The sequence below is a fragment of the Sciurus vulgaris genome (assembly GCF_902686455.1).
Source record: "Sciurus vulgaris genome assembly, chromosome: 2".
In the NCBI taxonomy this organism is placed as follows: Eukaryota; Metazoa; Chordata; class Mammalia; order Rodentia; family Sciuridae; genus Sciurus; species Sciurus vulgaris.
The window spans coordinates 169608218-169625662 of record NC_136462.1 but is presented as its reverse complement, the minus strand read 5'-3'; the positions used below and the strand labels follow the sequence as shown (position 1 = coordinate 169625662).

The 17445-nt window shown below is 38.8% G+C and overlaps 1 protein-coding gene across 13 annotated transcripts in view; it reads left to right on the top strand.

Annotated features, from left to right (window-relative positions):
- Window positions 1–17445, top strand: part of PLCB4 (phospholipase C beta 4) — a 389153-nt gene that overhangs the window by 144069 nt on the left and 227639 nt on the right. The gene's annotated exons all lie outside the window — the stretch shown is intronic.

The window sequence follows — 17445 nt, the reverse complement described above, 5'->3', positions numbered from 1 at the left end:
CATCAGATACTTCATTATCTTCTGCCAGTGCCTGTGGCTGACTTTCTTCCGGCCTTTCTGTGAGGGGCAGGAAGGAGTGGCACAACCTGACACTTCTTCCAAGGGATCAGTGCTTAACGATGACATGAGAATACCGAGAAAGTAGATTTATTATCAAATGTTCCTCCCTATTTTTTGTAGAGTGCACTATATTTTACTATTCTCTAAGGATGACTCATAAGCCTTGTCTTTGTAGGCAAAGCAGAGTTGAGAGGTGCTGAGGATTTTAGTGACCTTAAGTCAATATAGACATATCATCTATGTTTTACTCTTTTTTTTTTTTTTTGACTATTCCCTTTCCTTGTAGTTGTATTATCCTTAAATAAGCCAATTTTTTTTATCTTCTGTATTACACATGGTTCCTATGAAGAATTATGTGTTTAATGAATATAAATACTTGATTTAAGTAGAAGAAAAAGGAGGGAGAACAACAACTCCATAACTCAGAAGTTTTTTTTTTTAATTAAACATTTTAAGTTTTCAAGAAGAAATTCCTCTATATTAAGTGCATTTGATTTTACAAAGTAACTATTCTTGATTGAATTATCCTTACCCTTGCATTGCTGGCTTCAGACAAACTTTTGGTGGGGGAATTTATTAGTAATCAAATCAAAGGCTGCTTTCAAGTTTGATGAAAAGCAAGTAAGCAACCCCTGATAACTTCTTTCCTGTAGGATTTGAATTTGAACAGCATATTATTCTTTTGAAAAACTTATTAATGTTTGGGGTGTTGGGATCCTCTCTGAATTATAATTGTTAATAAGTATTGAGTAAATACAGAATTTTAACATTAGTGTTAGGTATGCAGCTCACTAAACTTTGGTGTTGACTTCACTTTCTTTTTACTTGTACTTCGGAGCCTTACACACTTTCCTGGTCTGGCTACTCTCATACCTGCAGACACAGATATATGTTGTACCATCAGTTACCATCTTTTTTCTAGATTTAAGACCTGTAGGCCTTAGGCTGCTGCATTGTTATTTAGGAACTGCTTTTTTATTAAACTATGGATATTGCAGTTACTTCAAACTCTGGAGTATCACAGATGTTCCTTCTTATCCCTCGTATAGCAAAAGCAACCACAGATACCTATGGTTTCTCTTTTTCTTAGAGCACACTCTTACATGCTGGTAGTCTCAAAATAGACCTGAGATGAGGATTTCTGCACAAGTGCTTTAATAAGTCAGGGCTCCCGGGGAATTAGCGAGTGGGGAAAGAGAAGAAGCTAAGCAGCAGAATGATTTAAGCAAAATTCCTTCTTGAACCTGATGCCTGGGGCAGTTCTGCAGCACAGTTGCTCCAGAGTGTGTTCATAGCAGTGAGACCTGGTTTTCCCATTTCCCTATTAGTCATTGGCTATGGGCAGGTGGGAGAGGGATGATAAACTTCCCAACATTTCTGCTCTTCAAACAGAATAGCAGCTCCAGGGTTGAATGAAGTTCTTCTTAAGAAGCTTTTGGAGCCATCTTTTGGAAGCCAAGCTTGCAAAAGCTGGGAGATGGGTATCAGGTTAGTTAAATGGGACCCAGTGGGAATGTGGGTGGGACACTGAGAGGGTCTGCTCCACAGAACAGCACACCATGTCACTTGCTTCCTCCCTCCTGCAGCCACATTCTGCATGCATCCCTTTGGCCATTTCCTGGTGAATTAAGAAGGTGTAGAAAATTCATTCTCTTCCCTTGAGGATGTAGTAAGCTACTGCTATAAAGATCTAGGTCCTAAAATAATTGCAGTGTTGAGAGAAAGCTAGGTAATTTTCAGCAAGTAGAATTTATACATATATTAAGTTAGAAACATAAAATCTAGAATTTCAAAGTCTTCTTTAAATGAATGTCTTCATGAATAATATTCTTAGTACCCTGCAAGAAGAAGTAAGGATATTCTATGGTGGATAGTTATTCTCACTAGAAACATTTCCAAGCATACATATTAATTGTATTATTTTTTTGCTCTCATTTCTTGTAACCATCTTCTACTTCTTAGAGAACACTTTCTATACAAACCATAACAGGTACACAAACCCTGACACTAGGTACACAATGAACATTCAACTCACTTTTCTTTCTCACTCTTCTTGTGAAGTCACAACCTTCAATGAGAAACGATTAAAATGGCAGCTGTGTAAGAGTTTAGGTGAAGTATACTCCATTTGACAATCTTATTTACTGTGAAATACATTTAATAAAAAAAAAGTAGAACTGGTGGATAAAGGACTAGCTATTGAAGAAAGTAGAGTAAAATATTAATTGTAGAATCTAGGAGGAAGGGATATGGCTTTACCCATCCACTAAATGCATGTATATACAGAAACACAAAAACACACACAACAAAACAAAGTAACAAATAAACCAATAAAAACCCAGAAACAACAACAAAAAATCTTGTTTATTTTTAAATAAAATGCTAGCAAAGAGAAGCATTAACTAACAATTATAGCAGGATATATTATGTTTGAAAATAAAATGTCAGTTTTCTACTCTGGCAAATCCTTAAGGCTTGTCCTGTTTTCAGTTCAACTTTTCAAAGGTTGTATTAGCATTATTATTTATTCCAGCTTCAGTTTCCCCCTAAGGTTTGGAGAAACTGGAAATGGTCTGACGGTCTAGTATAAAGGATTGTCTCAGATTTCAGCTGTTGCCCTTATATTGGATAGTTTGCTGGACTAAGCTCTTTATGTATTGCTTGTGGGTTTGATCCTGTTCAAGTTGTATGATTCTATTGCCCGGGGGCCCTGCTGGTGGTGACAGTAAAGACTTGTTCTGAAGATAGGAGTTCTTGTCCTTTCACCCATTCTGTATACTCCTATTTTAAACTGGATATCCTGAATTTTTTCCATATCTGAAATAGGAACTCCCCCTTGCACACCCCCAAGGAGGTAATTGGTTCCTTCATTTGGTGTATTTCTATAAAAAACAACAACAACAAAAAGGAACAAATTCATTTTGGCTTTGTAATATTTTGGGGGGTTGTGGGAGATAAACCTATAAAATATTGATAAAACCAGTGGAAATTATTACATTTGAAAAGATCTTACCTACTTTTCTGAAATAAGTACAAAATATCTTTTATTGTCCTTGGGCGGGAAAATGCATTTTGCTGAGGACCAAGGACTAAAATATACTCTCCCAAGAGGGGAACCAGCCAGTGACCTTGGGCTTCAACCACCTGGCAAATCAGCTGCTTCATTCCTTTCCATATTTTGTGGCCTGTGGGGGGAATCAAGTGTCACCAAAGCAGGAAGAGAGCAGTTGGAGGAAGACTCTAGCAGCTCCTTTGGTGACAGTGCTGACATGATCTCATGACCTTTCCCATATGACTGGAGGACTTAGTATTTTATAATCAAGATTCAGGTAACTGGGAGGAAGCAATCCTCTTGTGAAAAATAAGCTGTGAGAAATTGATGTGATGGCAGTATGTTTTTATACCCTCTGAATAATAATATAGTGGTCTAGAATTTGGAGAAACGCAGAAATTTCCATATTGGGGATATGTGACAGGGTCCTAATTGAACTTACAGAAAAATAGAATTCTACCCAACTTTCCTCTGAATTACAAATTTGCTGAAAAACGGATGATTTCAATTTGTCACCTGGCTATCCATCATGGTGTGGAAGGATGTGAACTCTGAAGTCTGGGGCTTTGGTTTCCCATCTCTAAAATGAGCACACTGTCACCTATTTCTTTGGGATTTGGAAGTATGGACAAGGAGCTGGTGCAGATAGGAGCTTTCTCCTTGCAAATACTCAGTATCCTCCTTTCAGTGTTTCCTGTTTTCCTTCTTGTGGATGTTGATAAGCACCAGAACTGTCTCATGATGCTCAGAATTGCTCTTTAACTTGTCTCTTCCTCTCCTTTTGTAGCTTTCTGCTTTTCCTTCAGTACAAATGTAATAAAAGAATGAAGGGCCTGCAAGGGACTAGCCTGAAGGAGCTTAAGGTTTCCCCCTGTTCTCACTTCAGAGCCCTGCTCCTACCTAATGATGCCCTCTGGGATTTTACAGATTTACATTTCTGGGTTGCATAATCCTTTTCTGTGGGGAAGACCATCTCTATCTTCAGACCACCTGCTTCTCATGCATTCCCACTCTTCTTTCTCTTCCTTCTCACCAGCACTAGTGCTTTGCCTGGTGCTCATTTCTGCCACCTCCCAGAGACTTCAGTCCTACTAAAAAACCTGGGTTATTTGCCTTGTCTCCTCTTCTCCCCTCTGCTTTCTCTTGTAATGGAAATGAATTCAGTTAAAATTAACCATTTGAAACTGAACAATTCAGTGCCATTTAGTATATTCATAATCTTATTCAACTACCACCTCTATCTAGCTCCAAAATATTTTCATCACTCCCCCTCCTCACAAAAAACATGCCCAGTAAGCAAATGCTCTCCATTTCCCCTTTCCCTAGCCCCTGACAACCATCAGTTTGCTTTGTATCTGTATCTATCTGCCAATTTGGGGTATTTCCTATAGTCATTTAAAATGTGACCTTCAGTATGTAACTTCTTTGATGAGAAATTAAGTTTTAAAAGCGTATTCATGTGATAGCATGGATAACTGAATAATGATGTCCTTTATCTATATATGCCTCAATTTGTTTATCTATGGTGGACATTGAACTATTTCCATTGTTTGGCTATTGTGGATAGTGCTGGTATGAATGTGTGTATATGTGTATCTATTTGAGCCAAAGTTTTCAATTCTTTGGAGTATCTTCCTAGGAATGGACATCCTGGGTTATGTGGTCATTCTTTATTTCGCTCTTTGAAGGGCTACGGAACTGTTTTCCATAGTGGTTGTACCATTTTACATGCCTACCAGCAACCATGAGAGTTCCAATTTCTCTGTATCCTGCCAACAGTTATTTTCCTTTGCTGTGGTTGTTTTATTGTGGTTGTTTCCTAGTAAGCGTGGAATGGTACCTCATTGTGGTTTTGATTTATATTCTTAATGACTAATGATATTTCTGTCTTTTCGTTTCCTTGCTGGCTTCCTTGCTGGCTTCCTTGGAGAAATGTTCTGTTCACATCCTTTGCCTGTTGTCTTGGGCAAGGGGGATTGAAACTAGGGGTGTTTACCACTGAGTTATATCCCCACTACTTGTTATTTTTAAAATTTTGATACAATTTCTTACCAAGTTGTTGAGGCTGACCTCAAGCTTGCGATTCTTCTGCCTCAGCCTCACAAGCAGCTGAGATTACAGGTCTGTGTTACTGTGCCTTACCCTTTGCACATTTTTTAAGATAATTATATGCCCTTTTTGTTGTTGAATTAGTTATAAGAGTTCTTTATATATACTGGATATTTGATCCTTATCAGATATGACTTGCAGATATTTTCTCCCACTCTTTAAGCCAGATTTTTACTTTCTGGAAGATGTCATCTGATGCACAAAATTTTTAATGTTGATGAAGTAATTTTTTTTGTTGCCTCTTCAATAATTGTTCTATTTAAGATTATTTATATTTCACTGCCATATTTAAGAATCCAAGGGTTTACCCTAAGATTTACCCCATGTTTTCATCTAACAGTTTTAAGTTTTAGCTCTCTTATTTAGATCATAGATCCATTTTGCCTGTGATGTGAAGTAGAGGTCCACATTCATTCATTCGCTTGTGGATATCTGGTTGTCCCATGATCATTTGTTGAAGGGATGATTCTTTCCTTATTGAATGACCTTAGCACCCTTTTCAAGAACCCATTGGCCAGAGAGACACATGTGGGTTTATTTCTCAACTCTGAATTTTCTTCCATTATTCTACTTGCCTATTTTTTTATTATTGTGTCTTTGTAGTAAATTTTGAATTCAGAAAATGTGAGCCCTCTAGCTTCCTTTTTCTGCTATTATTTTACCCATTCATAGCTCCTGAACCTTCTACCTTTATTATTGTTTTGTCCTTTAGTGATTGTTCCATTCTTGCATTATACTTTAGGAGAAGGCAGCAACCCAAGTTCATAGCTATATGGTTCCTGTGGAATTATGATAGGCCTACTAGAACCCAGAAATCCCCCTTTCTTCAGGTCAATCCACAGAAACTTTGACGGTGGTATTCAAAGCAAAGATAGGGCACAGGCAGTGGGTTTGTGCTGCTTATTAGAATCCCAAGGGGCCACGTTCCAGGGATCTTCTGGAAAAGAGAAAATGTGCAGCCTTCCTATTTGCAATGATAACTAGACATCATTCTGATTTGCACACATGTTCAACTTTTTAGTTGTCACCTTCAATTACATAAATAATTTTAAAAAACCCTCTTATGAAAAAGAAAGTCGTGATGTAGGCATCAACATCCGTAAGATATCAGAACAGTGGCGAGACAGAGCAAGGTGATTTTGCTGGGATCATTTGCTGAGATGCGTCACATTTGTTTCCAGTGCATTTGACCTCTAGTCCATTCCTTTTAGAGTTTAGGGAACCATGTGGGATTTTCCTTTTGGAAAGAGCTCTTAGCTCTGGATCCTCAGCAACTAGTCTTTAAACATTTCCAGATGGTCCTTAAAGTTCTCATCTAGTGGAAGTTGAGGGATTGCTCCTGCTGAGTGGGACAAAACTGCTTTAATCCCCGCATGTCTTGGCAATGAGAAGATGTGAGAAACACATAGGTTCTTTGACTGACCTTTGTTAAAAGATGGCTAGAGGCAGGCACATGTTTGTATGTGTGTATGTATGCATCAGACACTCAGAGCCTAGAGCACTGAGTGGAAAACTGTGCAGGGAAAACTGGTGTGTGCTTTGACAGTCTTACTGAAGAGCAAGAAACGGGCTAGGGCAACACCAGGGCCATCTACAGGGTATAGGAGATTCACTGCTGGCTGGTGCAGGTCTTCCTGAAGCTCAGATGTTTCTTTGTGTGCAGATAAGAGGTACTTTCTTTTCTATGGGTCTAAATTGGAAGGAGAGTTTTGGAGAAGATAAGAATAGAGTTCCTGAGTCCTTCCTGCACTAGAAAGACCAGGCTGGGCTATCTGGAAGTACAGCTTACCCCAGGGCCCCCTCCAGGATCTGCTGAGAGAACTGAAGGAAGCAGATCCCTGAGGGTCAACAGATGTCACCAGGTCTGATTCAGGTACCAGCTGAAGCAGACCTCTAAAGTCAGAACAGCTTGGTCTTCAAGTCTTTGTAGAAATATGACATCACTGTGAAGATAAAATTTCTACCTTGCAAAAAACAACATACAAACAGAGTGCAGAAAACATAGTAAGTGCTCAATAAATAGTAGCCATTGCTTTTGTTAAATACACCAAAGGGGTGATTCTTGTGCTGCATGTGGCAACCTTTTTTTAGTTTTCCTGGGGAAAGTATAGACTACAACCTCCTATCTCATACGTCCAGTGTATTCCTTGTAGGAAACAAGTCCTTAGAAGCAATAGCAACAGTAAACTCTCATTAAATGGTACAAAAATAAACCCCCTTTCTTGAAAATATGCATCCCTAAAAGTGGGGAGATTTTTTAAAATTTTGATATCTTTAATACACTTTAAATTATTTCAAGAGCATATGGGGAATTGTTTGTGTTTAAACATTTTTGATGATTGAGAAAGGAATTATCAGACTGGTTATCAGGGCAGAAAGCTGGGAATTTAATACACATTTTTTTTTCCCACAAGTAGTAAAAATTGGTTGGAGCTGCCATAGTAAAATATCAGACTTGGTGGGCTCATGTCCTCAGATTTGAAGGCTGGACATCCACAATTAGGATGTTGAGCAGGGGCATTTCTCCTGAGGCTTTTCTCCTTGGCCCCTAGATGGCTGATTTCTTGCTGAGTCCTCACATGGTTTTTCCCCTGTGTAGATACATCCTTGATGTCTCTTCTGTGTCTAGATGTCATCTTATAAAGACTCAAAAGAGATGGGATTAGATCCACCCTGATAGCCTTATTCTAGCTGAATCACCTCTTCAAAGATTCTGTCTACAAATACAAGCACTTTCAGAAGAACAGGGGGTTAAGGCATTAACTGATGAATTGGAGGTAAGGCCAACAAAATTCAGTGCCTAACTGGCACCACAGGGGTAAAGAAAGACAAAGATAAAAGAAGAGTCAGAAAAGTGGGCCATAAGGATAAGGAAAAGTTATAGATAAGGAAAAGTTGTAGAAGGATAATCTATAGACTGGTAATGGGAAGAAACTACTTCCCTAATTAGTCAGTGTATTAGTTAGTCTTTGCTACATAATAAACTACCCCCAACATAAAGTGGCTTAAAACAAGAGCCATTCTTTAGTTTGGTGGGTTGGCCATTTGGACTGGCCTTCGCTTGCTGTGAAGTTGTTTTGACTTCTATTGGGCTCACTTATATGACTCTGGTTAGCTGCTAAGTTTATTGAGGGCTGGCTGGTCTGGGATTGCCTTTGTTGGGATGGTTGATTTCTCCTCCATGTGACTCTTGGCTTCTGGCAGGGTAGGAAGACTCCTCCCCATAACAGTAACAAAGTACTGAAAGCAAGACTGCCAAAGCACATACCAGCATTTCTGTCACATTCTCCCAAAGTGAGTCATAGTCCAACCCAGAATCAAGAAGTGGGGAAATAGACCTTTTCAGGTAAATAAAAAACAAAGTTTGAGGGCCTATTATATTTTATGATCATAACAGATTTTGTCTATACTCATAAATCAGAAAATAACAATCCGGAAAGGAATTACAAGTGCATTTATATACAGACAGTCTTTCTTTATTCCCATATTGGGATATGCAGTTTAAGCAGAACATGTCTTACACCCCTGGAAGTCTTATTTTTCTGTAAGACGTGGTATCTCCAGCTCAGTGGGATGAGAGAACCTAGTCAGGGCAGATGTGGGTGAGAACTGTTTCCTTCTCTTATCCTTAGAATGTGACTCTGGTGAAAACCTCCAGCTCTGAACTCATGGAGCTGAGCCTCCTGAAACTCTGACAGAAGAATGTGATCTCTTGGGGCTTGTGTCAGGACAGTAGTTTGAGGAAATTCAACTGTAACACTTTGAAAGTACATAGTATATATAAACTGTCTTAGAGAGCTTTACATCCTTCTCACTAGATTTGCTAATCTTTACTACCTCTGGGGCTCTGTTTAAGGAGCCCTCCCTCTTATTAATTAAATGCATCATATAAAATTGCTGTATGTAGCAGCTGTTCCATTGTCCTGTTATGAACTCAATTTCCATGAGACAGAGAACAACACATCTGTGTCTTGTAGGGCAGAGAACGGACACTGGTATGTAAAATCTGAAAATTTCAATATGAAGGTTATTTTCCTGGGAAAGCAAAACTAAATCTATTTTTTAGTACTGACATTCACTTAGAAGAACCATTTGGCAAATTCTTACCAATTTACACCTATTGTATAACTCCAGCAATATCTCTCCTACTTTCTTTCCTCCAAGAGCATAAAAATGTATGCCTACTCAAAGACTCGTACACCAATATTCATAGCTTTAGTCATCCTGGCAAAAACTAGGACAGTCTATCCACCAACAGGTGATAGACACATTATGGTGCATGTCTGCAGTGGGGTACAGCTTACAATAAAAAAGGAACAGGTTACTGACACAAGCAATGTGGATAAACCTCAAAAGCATTCTGCTGTTAGACTTTATGACCATATATGCATGTATGATTATACAACCTGTGTAACTCTACATCATGTACAACCAGAAGAATGAGAAGTTACACTCCATTTATGTATGATGTGTCTACTGTCATGTATAACTTATTAGAACAAATTTTTAAAAAATTTAAAAATTCTGCTGAGTGAAAGAGACACACCTCCCCTATAAAACCATACATGCACTTTGTACTTACAGAATATTCTAGAACAGGCTAATTTAATCTGCAGCTTCAGAGTGGATCAGTGTTTACTTGCATTGCGTGTGTGTGTGTGTGTGTGTGTGTGTGTGTGTGTTCAGGAGGAGGGTGATGGCAACAGGGCCTGCAGTAGCTTTTGGACTGATGGATAAGACTTAAATATCTGTAATATCTTGATTTTGCTGCTAGTTACTTGGGTGCATTTTATTGTACAAAATATAAACCTCAGTGAATTTAACAATTAGGGAGGAAGGATGGGATTTCTCAAACTACCAGGTGTTATATTAGGGCAAAGTAAAATTTTTGTGATCATCAAAAGTGGAATTAAATTTGAAAAGAGTAAAGGTTAAAGCTTTCTAGAAGCTATGTTAGGGCTGGAGATCACTAATTTGTCTCTCACTTGTACAGTGTTAGAAACAGCAGGTAAGAATCAGCAGGAAAACCAAGGCAGGAACAGTGGGGCATGCCTGTCTATAATCCCAGCTACTCTAGAGGCTGAGGCAGGAGGATCTCAAGTTTGAGACCAGTCTCAACAATTGAGCAGGACCATGTCTCAAAGTTAAAGTAAATAAAAGGCTTGAAAATGTGGTAGTTAAAGAGTGCTCTTCCTTGGTTGAATCCCTAGTAGCACTCAAAAAAAAAAAAAAAAAAAAAAAAACAAGGCAAGAAAATCACCATTTAGTCTCCTCAGCTTATAGTGGCTCATGTCACTAAGGCAGCATCTTTTTCATTAAAGTCGAATTTGGGAAATTCTTTAACATAAGTGTGGGAACTTCACCTCCATAGCTGAACTCATTATAGCTAGGTAGTTAGTATCATAATATTAAAAGAGTTAAGATTGGATTGATTGTTTCTAGATCATATTTGTCACCAATCAAATATTATTCTTTGGTGAGTGTTAAAAGTTGGCAAATATTTTATGTATACCTTGTGAATTCTGGAAGGGACAAAAGTAAATAAGAACAAGAAAAAAACATTTCCTTAAAGTTATTTGGAACTATCTACTTTAGACACGTAGAACTTACTGTAAAAATCCTGTTTTAGCCTGTTAATTCTCTGATTGTTTAAAAGATAAAGCTGAGAGAAAAAAATATTTTGTCATATGTTTATTTGGGTTCAAGGCTGGATGTAACTTAGAAAGAACAACTTCTTTTCTTTTAGCATCAAAGAGTTTTTTAATTCCCAGATGTCAGCTATGCCCCCAGAGTGCTAGAGACAGTGATTATATCGTCAAAGACTGGCGATGCTAAAATGGAAAGCAGATTTTGTTTTACTTCTTAGCCAAATTGCAGTCTACTTGGAACAATTAAAATGTTCTCATTTTAGTTTTATTTTGATAAGCCAGAAACAAGTTTCAGATTTCATCTTTGTAATTTTTTATTATAAAATATGGTGCTGACCTAAGCAAATTTTTCTCTTTTCATTATTGTTTTCTAAATGGGCACTTCTTGTATTTTATGTCTATTTTTTATTCATTCATTTACCAAATATTTATTGGGTGTCTACTGTGTACCAAGCAAGGTTCTTACCATTTGGAAGAGAACAGTGAGCAAGGCACATCTCTATTCTCATAGAGGATTATTTTCTAATAGTAGGAGATAGATAATAAAGAAATAAAGAAGTAAACAAATGTAAAAGCAAGATACTTCCATGTAACCATATGCATTAAGAAAATAACTTGGGTCAATATGATTGTGGCTGACAATTGCAGAGTAGGTGATCCATTTGGATTAGGGTCAACCAAGAGTATATTCCAAAGGTGACATTGAAACTGATACCCAAATGATACAAAACCAGGAATATAAAGAACTAGTGCCAGAACTTTCTAGCCAGAGGGAATAGCAAGTACAATTCCCTGCTAGAGATAGGGATGAACTTAGTGTGTTCAAATAACAACACCCAATGAGAACCATGCGGAGAGTACCAGGAAGATGAAGTCAAAGAGGTGGGGAGCAGCAAGGTGCTAAGTCTAAGTTCCCTTTAGACCTAGGTGAGGAGCAAGGTTTTGTTGTTGATGTTTGTTGTTTTTGTAAAGAGGAATGAGAATTCTTGGGTAGACATCCTCTGATTTACATTTTAGTTAATTATTCTTGCAGTGGAAAATAAATCGGGAGTGTGCACCTGGAGATAAGATTGGAAGCAGAAAAACCAGTTATGAGGCTTTTGTTAGTAATACAGGGAGAAAAGGAAAAAAAAAAACAAAGACTTAGACTTGAATGCTGAAGGTGGTGATGGAGACAGAATAGGCAGATTTCAGAACTATTTTGAAAGCTGTATCAGCAGCAGATGAATTAGACCCAGCAAGTGAGGGGAAAATAGGCATTGAAGGTAACTCCTAGGGTGCCAGATTGAACTGTGGGGGAGAAATGTAAAGAAATGGGTAAACATAGAGGAAAAATATAGATTTTTTTAAAAATCAAGTGCTCTGCTTTAAACTTTAGTTTAATATGTTTATTAAATATTCAAGTGGAAATGTCAAATAATCAGTTGGTTATATGAGTCTGAAACACTTGGGTATTTGAGAACTAGGGATGGAGATGTAAGTAATGGAAATAGAGAAGACATTTAAAGCTTTGGGGCCATATGTGATCTCTCAGGAAGAAAAAGCACATAGAGATGGGTCATTCAAACACATAGAGGTTAAGCAAACCAGAAGAGGTTAGGATGGAGGATGAGTGGCTGGTGAGGTCAGGAAACACTAGCAGAGTCTGGAACCACTGTCACCATGAAAGAGAATGTTCTAGAAGGAGAGAGTGGTTCATTGCATCATAGGATGTGAAGTTGGTTGATGGGGACAAAAAGTGACTACGGAATTTCACAACATGGTGCTTACCGAAGCCTGTTGGCAAGAGGAAAGAATTCCGTCAGAGTGGTTGAAGGGAAAAGAAAGGTGAGGAACTTGGCCTTTATATATACAGACACTTTTAAGAGGGAGGCTTAGGGGCTATATTATCATTGAATGGGGCATAAGGAGAGTCCAGAGGTGTGAAGTGACCCAGGGAAAGAATCATCATAGAGTGGAGTCAACATACTGAAGAAGTCACTGGACACTGAGATTCGTGGCCATGAGTTCAGAATGAAGACTGATCAGTGTGTGCGTTTTTCTCCAGCCTAGTTCAATGCCATTGACCACGGTGGCTCAGTCAACCAAGAATTAGGTATGACCATGTTTAGAGCATTAGCAAAATGAGGGAAGGAGAGGACAAGGGAGGATAGAGCCCTTGTAAAGTGTGATGGGCAGTGGGATCAAAGGTGGGTAAGAAGGGGGAAGGAGGTTCTGGGGATGTAAGGGGTAAAGAGAGACTGATGGGGTCCTGAGTGTAGGTCTCAGTGAGATGGATAGTGATTGCACTTGAACTTCGAATACAGGTTGAGCATCTTCAATGTGAAAAATTCAGATCTGAGTACCACAACTGGGAGGTTCCACACCTGAACTCATGTGATGATAGGTCGACTTCATAACACAGGCTGAATAGAAATGTTGTATAAAATTACTCTCAGGCTACATGTATAAGGTATATATAAAACATGCACGAATTTCAGGTTTAGACTTGGGTTCCATCCCCAATATATTTTATTATGTATATGCAAATATGCCAAATTACAAAAAGAAAAAAAATATCCAAATTCTGAAATACGTCTGGTTCAAGCATTTTGGACAAGGGATAATTAATCTGTAATAGATCAGATAATGATGGATGGGCAGCAGAGGGATGCCTGCATGTGTCTGAAAGGGAGCACAGCTGCTGCTGCTGAGAATGCCAGGCTGACACAGTAGGCACGAGTGACAAAGTTGGATGGACAGAGGAACCATTGGAGGTTTCAAAGTCATGGGTCATGATCTCACCTTTATTTCTGCTTGGCTGTGTATGTTAAAATGTGTTGATCCATATTATTACAGAAAAATATGTAATAGTATCTAGGATCCCTTTGATGGTAGATAAACTTACAATTTCTATAAACCAAACTTCTCCCTATAGCAGAAAACCTGGTTTCCATGAACCAATAAACTATCCATATTGTAGCCTAGGAATTCAGAAAGACTGGTCTCTTCCCCAATCTTGCTTTCAAAAATCCCTGGGAAGAGAGTGAGTGGGCAAGCATTGATCTCAAGGCCTACAACAGACCCAAGGACCTGTCAGCTTTGCTGGCAAAGTCCCAGATGTAGAGGTGGATTGTTGGGCTTAATCCCAAAAGTGCCTCTTACAAACACTGGCTGGTTCACATCATGACATGAGTAAGAAAGACTCAGAAGAGACCCCACCCCGCTTCCTGAACGAACTCTAGTTGAGGAGGAATGAATACAATTTAGACTCTCGGTCATTGTTTTTGGCATCTTTTATGAGTGGCCTGGATCTTGTTATTAACTTACCTTTCCCACTGAGGTCACCAGGGAACTTAGTAGGCTGTGATTATTCCAGGGCAAGTATTTCTGTTGCCTAGGTGCCTGGGCTTATCTGTTATTTGTTTGTGTATAAAATCTTTTTATTGAAGTGTAATTAACATACATTTACAAAAGCGCACAAATCAGCAGTGCATAGCTCCTTAAATTTTCAGGAAGTAAATGCACCCAGGTAACCTGATAATAAAACAGGACGTTCTCAATACCCTAGCATTGTTCTCATGACCTTTTCTTGTCACTGTCCTTTCCCTTAGTGTAACCTCTCTATCTGGACTTATCTTACATCTTTTTGTCTCAACCTTGAGGTTTGCACAGAATACAGTATGGTGAGCAGGTGCATCAGTGCAGATGAACAGAAACACATTTAAATGACCTATACGTTTGTGCTTACTCTGAGGCCTGAAATTCTTGCTGCTGTTCTCCTCCCACTCCCAGAGCAAGGAAAAATAACCCTCCAGCATAAACAACTACATTATGCTCAAAGGCTGCCAGTAATTATATAATGATTTAAATTGACAGGACACAGGGTCTCACAGCCAGGCTTTTCCTTTGGTGTTTTGTTTTTGTTTGTTTGATTTTTTTTTCAAATATGAATCTCAGGAACATTTATAATAAGAGTCCTGGAGGGAGCAGCCTATTTAGATGAGGGTTAATTGCAGAAGACAGTGTTTAATCTTTCATTTGTATGTCCATAATGGAGGCAGCCCTTCTAATAAAGGTAACATATCTAACTTAAGTGCTCTTCTGTCCTCTGCTGCAGAGCAGGACTGGGAGATGTCAGACACTGAGGCAGGGTTTTCCTGGACTCATTTTGAATTGATGAGAGAGGCACTTATTCCAGACAGGCAGGAGCATTCTAAGGGAGTTTCTATGGAAACTAACAATGTCAGATGAGATCAACGGTTGAACACCGTTTCCTCCAAAGGCGGGTTAGGTTATGTGATTTGGGATAAAAAAGTTGGCCTGCAGAAAACAAAATAATTTATTTCATAGGAATGGACCACTGAAATATGATTTATTTACTGAACAGCATACAGATTGCTATTGTTATTTATTGGTCCAATATGTCATCATGACATCTATGCAATCGTTTTATTTTAGTAACTTCTCTAAAGAATGCCTTAATGACACGTTTACTATATCCTCAAAATACAGGTTCTGGAATAATGTAACACTCTCCCTTGAGTCCTAAGAGAGAATGAATGAAAATAGAATAGAAGAAAGAATTATAAAAGATGAGCTTTTCCAGAAATTGCATACTTTATTTCTCTATTTTCTCCACTCTATATTATATATTGGGATATAATTTACACACGAGAAAGATGTACCAGTGCTTGTTCAGAATTTTGTATCTGTGTATATATTCATATAACTACTTCTCAGGTCAAGATGCATATATGTATGTTAAAATGATGGTGTGCACGTCAAACACACTCTTGTATATTCCAGCCTATATATCTGTGTGTGTTTATATATATGTATAAAATATATATTCTCATCTGTGCTGGCATATACAGCTGCCCATATTGTACAGCAAACAACTTACAAAACCATTTGGAGTCATTGGGTTTCTAAGCCCTCAGTGGTGTTTGGTAGCTTTTCATTGAACCAAACTTAGCACAGTTCACTTAAATGGAGAGGGTTTGTGTATGTCTCTTGGCAGTGTGGTGTGGAATCCCTGAATCAGATCAACTGCTTCTGCTAGCCATGCTCACCAAATGCTTATTCAATCCTTACTATTTATGAAGTGTTGTGCCAGGTATTGTCATTTGCAGACTTCAAACAGAGGCAGAGTATGCCATCCTAGAGTTTTTAGAGTAGAGCAGAAATTAAACAATGCAAATACACAATTAAAAATCAGAATAGAGAGTTCTGAAGTCTGTGAGGGAGATAAAAACAATCAGAGTGCCAAGCATCTGTTTGTGCTGGATCTTGAAGATGGAAGGGTTTGGGCCCAGAAGATGATGAGAGATAGAAAAGAGCCATTAGGATGTAGGAAAAAGAAGAAGTTCTTTGGGCTTCAGCACAAGATAACCAAAGACAAGTTATGGGGGGGAAAGTGGGTGACAAGGATCTGATTAGAATCAGAAGCACCCAGAATGTGGTTAAAGAGTTTAGATTTAACTCTGCTAGGAGCTTGCTGCTCAGGTCATTGTGCAGGAACTGGCAGCAGCATCACCCGGGAGCTTGTTGGAGATGGTCTATCTGACCTGCTGCCTCAGCATTTCTGGGATGAGGCTCGGCAGTCTGTTTTCACAAGCCCTCCAGGTGGTTCTTCATGCATACTCGAGTATGAGAGGCACTGCTTCCATCAGATTATGGCTCTTAAGAACACAAACCAAGGATATGGCCAAAGTTTGCCCAACAAAGGAGGAATTCTAAGTGGTGTTAACAGAAGTTTTGCACAGTAGTGATTGCTGAACTCAATACAGATTCGTGTCCTTACCATAGGACTCCCAGCACCCCGGATACTCCAATGTAGATTATGAATTCCCCCCACTCTATAATGGGAACTACAGTGTTAAGGATTTTTCAAGTTATTTTTCCATGGGATTCATTCTTTCCATTTCCTTCTTAGTATTTTTTATAAGAACTAACGGAGGAATTAGTCTTTCTTAGAACCCTCTTGAGAACATGTTAAGGTGGGCAGTGGTGGACCAAGGAAAGCTTTTCATCTGCAGAGAAATGGAGTAACAGGAGGAGATTAATGCTCTGTGAGTAACTTTGGAAATTGGGTTTTGGCGAGGCTCAAAGTAGAAGCTTGGATTTAGAAAGGAGGAAGTGATAGCTTGGACACCAGTAGAGTCTTTCTGGAGTATTCCAGGTGAGAGCTTAGAGAAGCTGGGTTAGAATTGTGGCTCCCAAAAATGGGGAGGTGGGATATTGCAGGAAAGACTTGGCGCCTGTGGGTATACTACCAACATATGCTATCTTGGCATTCAATTCCTGGGAGTTCTGCTGACACTTCAGCAAACAGCTTATGGCACATGGAGGTGGTTTCTGAAAGTAGAAGTGGTCCTTTGTCAACTTTTACTTACAGAAATCATCTGAGATTACTACCTGGTTGTGGCTACAGGCTTTGCTGGATGTCTGCTATGGAGGAAGGGGTTGACTCAATACATAGAGGGACACCTCACCCTGTGAGATGTACGCCTGTGTCCTTGTTCTTGGAGCAGAGCAGAAGCATAGGGGAATAGTCTGTCCTTTGAATTTCTAAATCTGATCTTACCCTTGGTG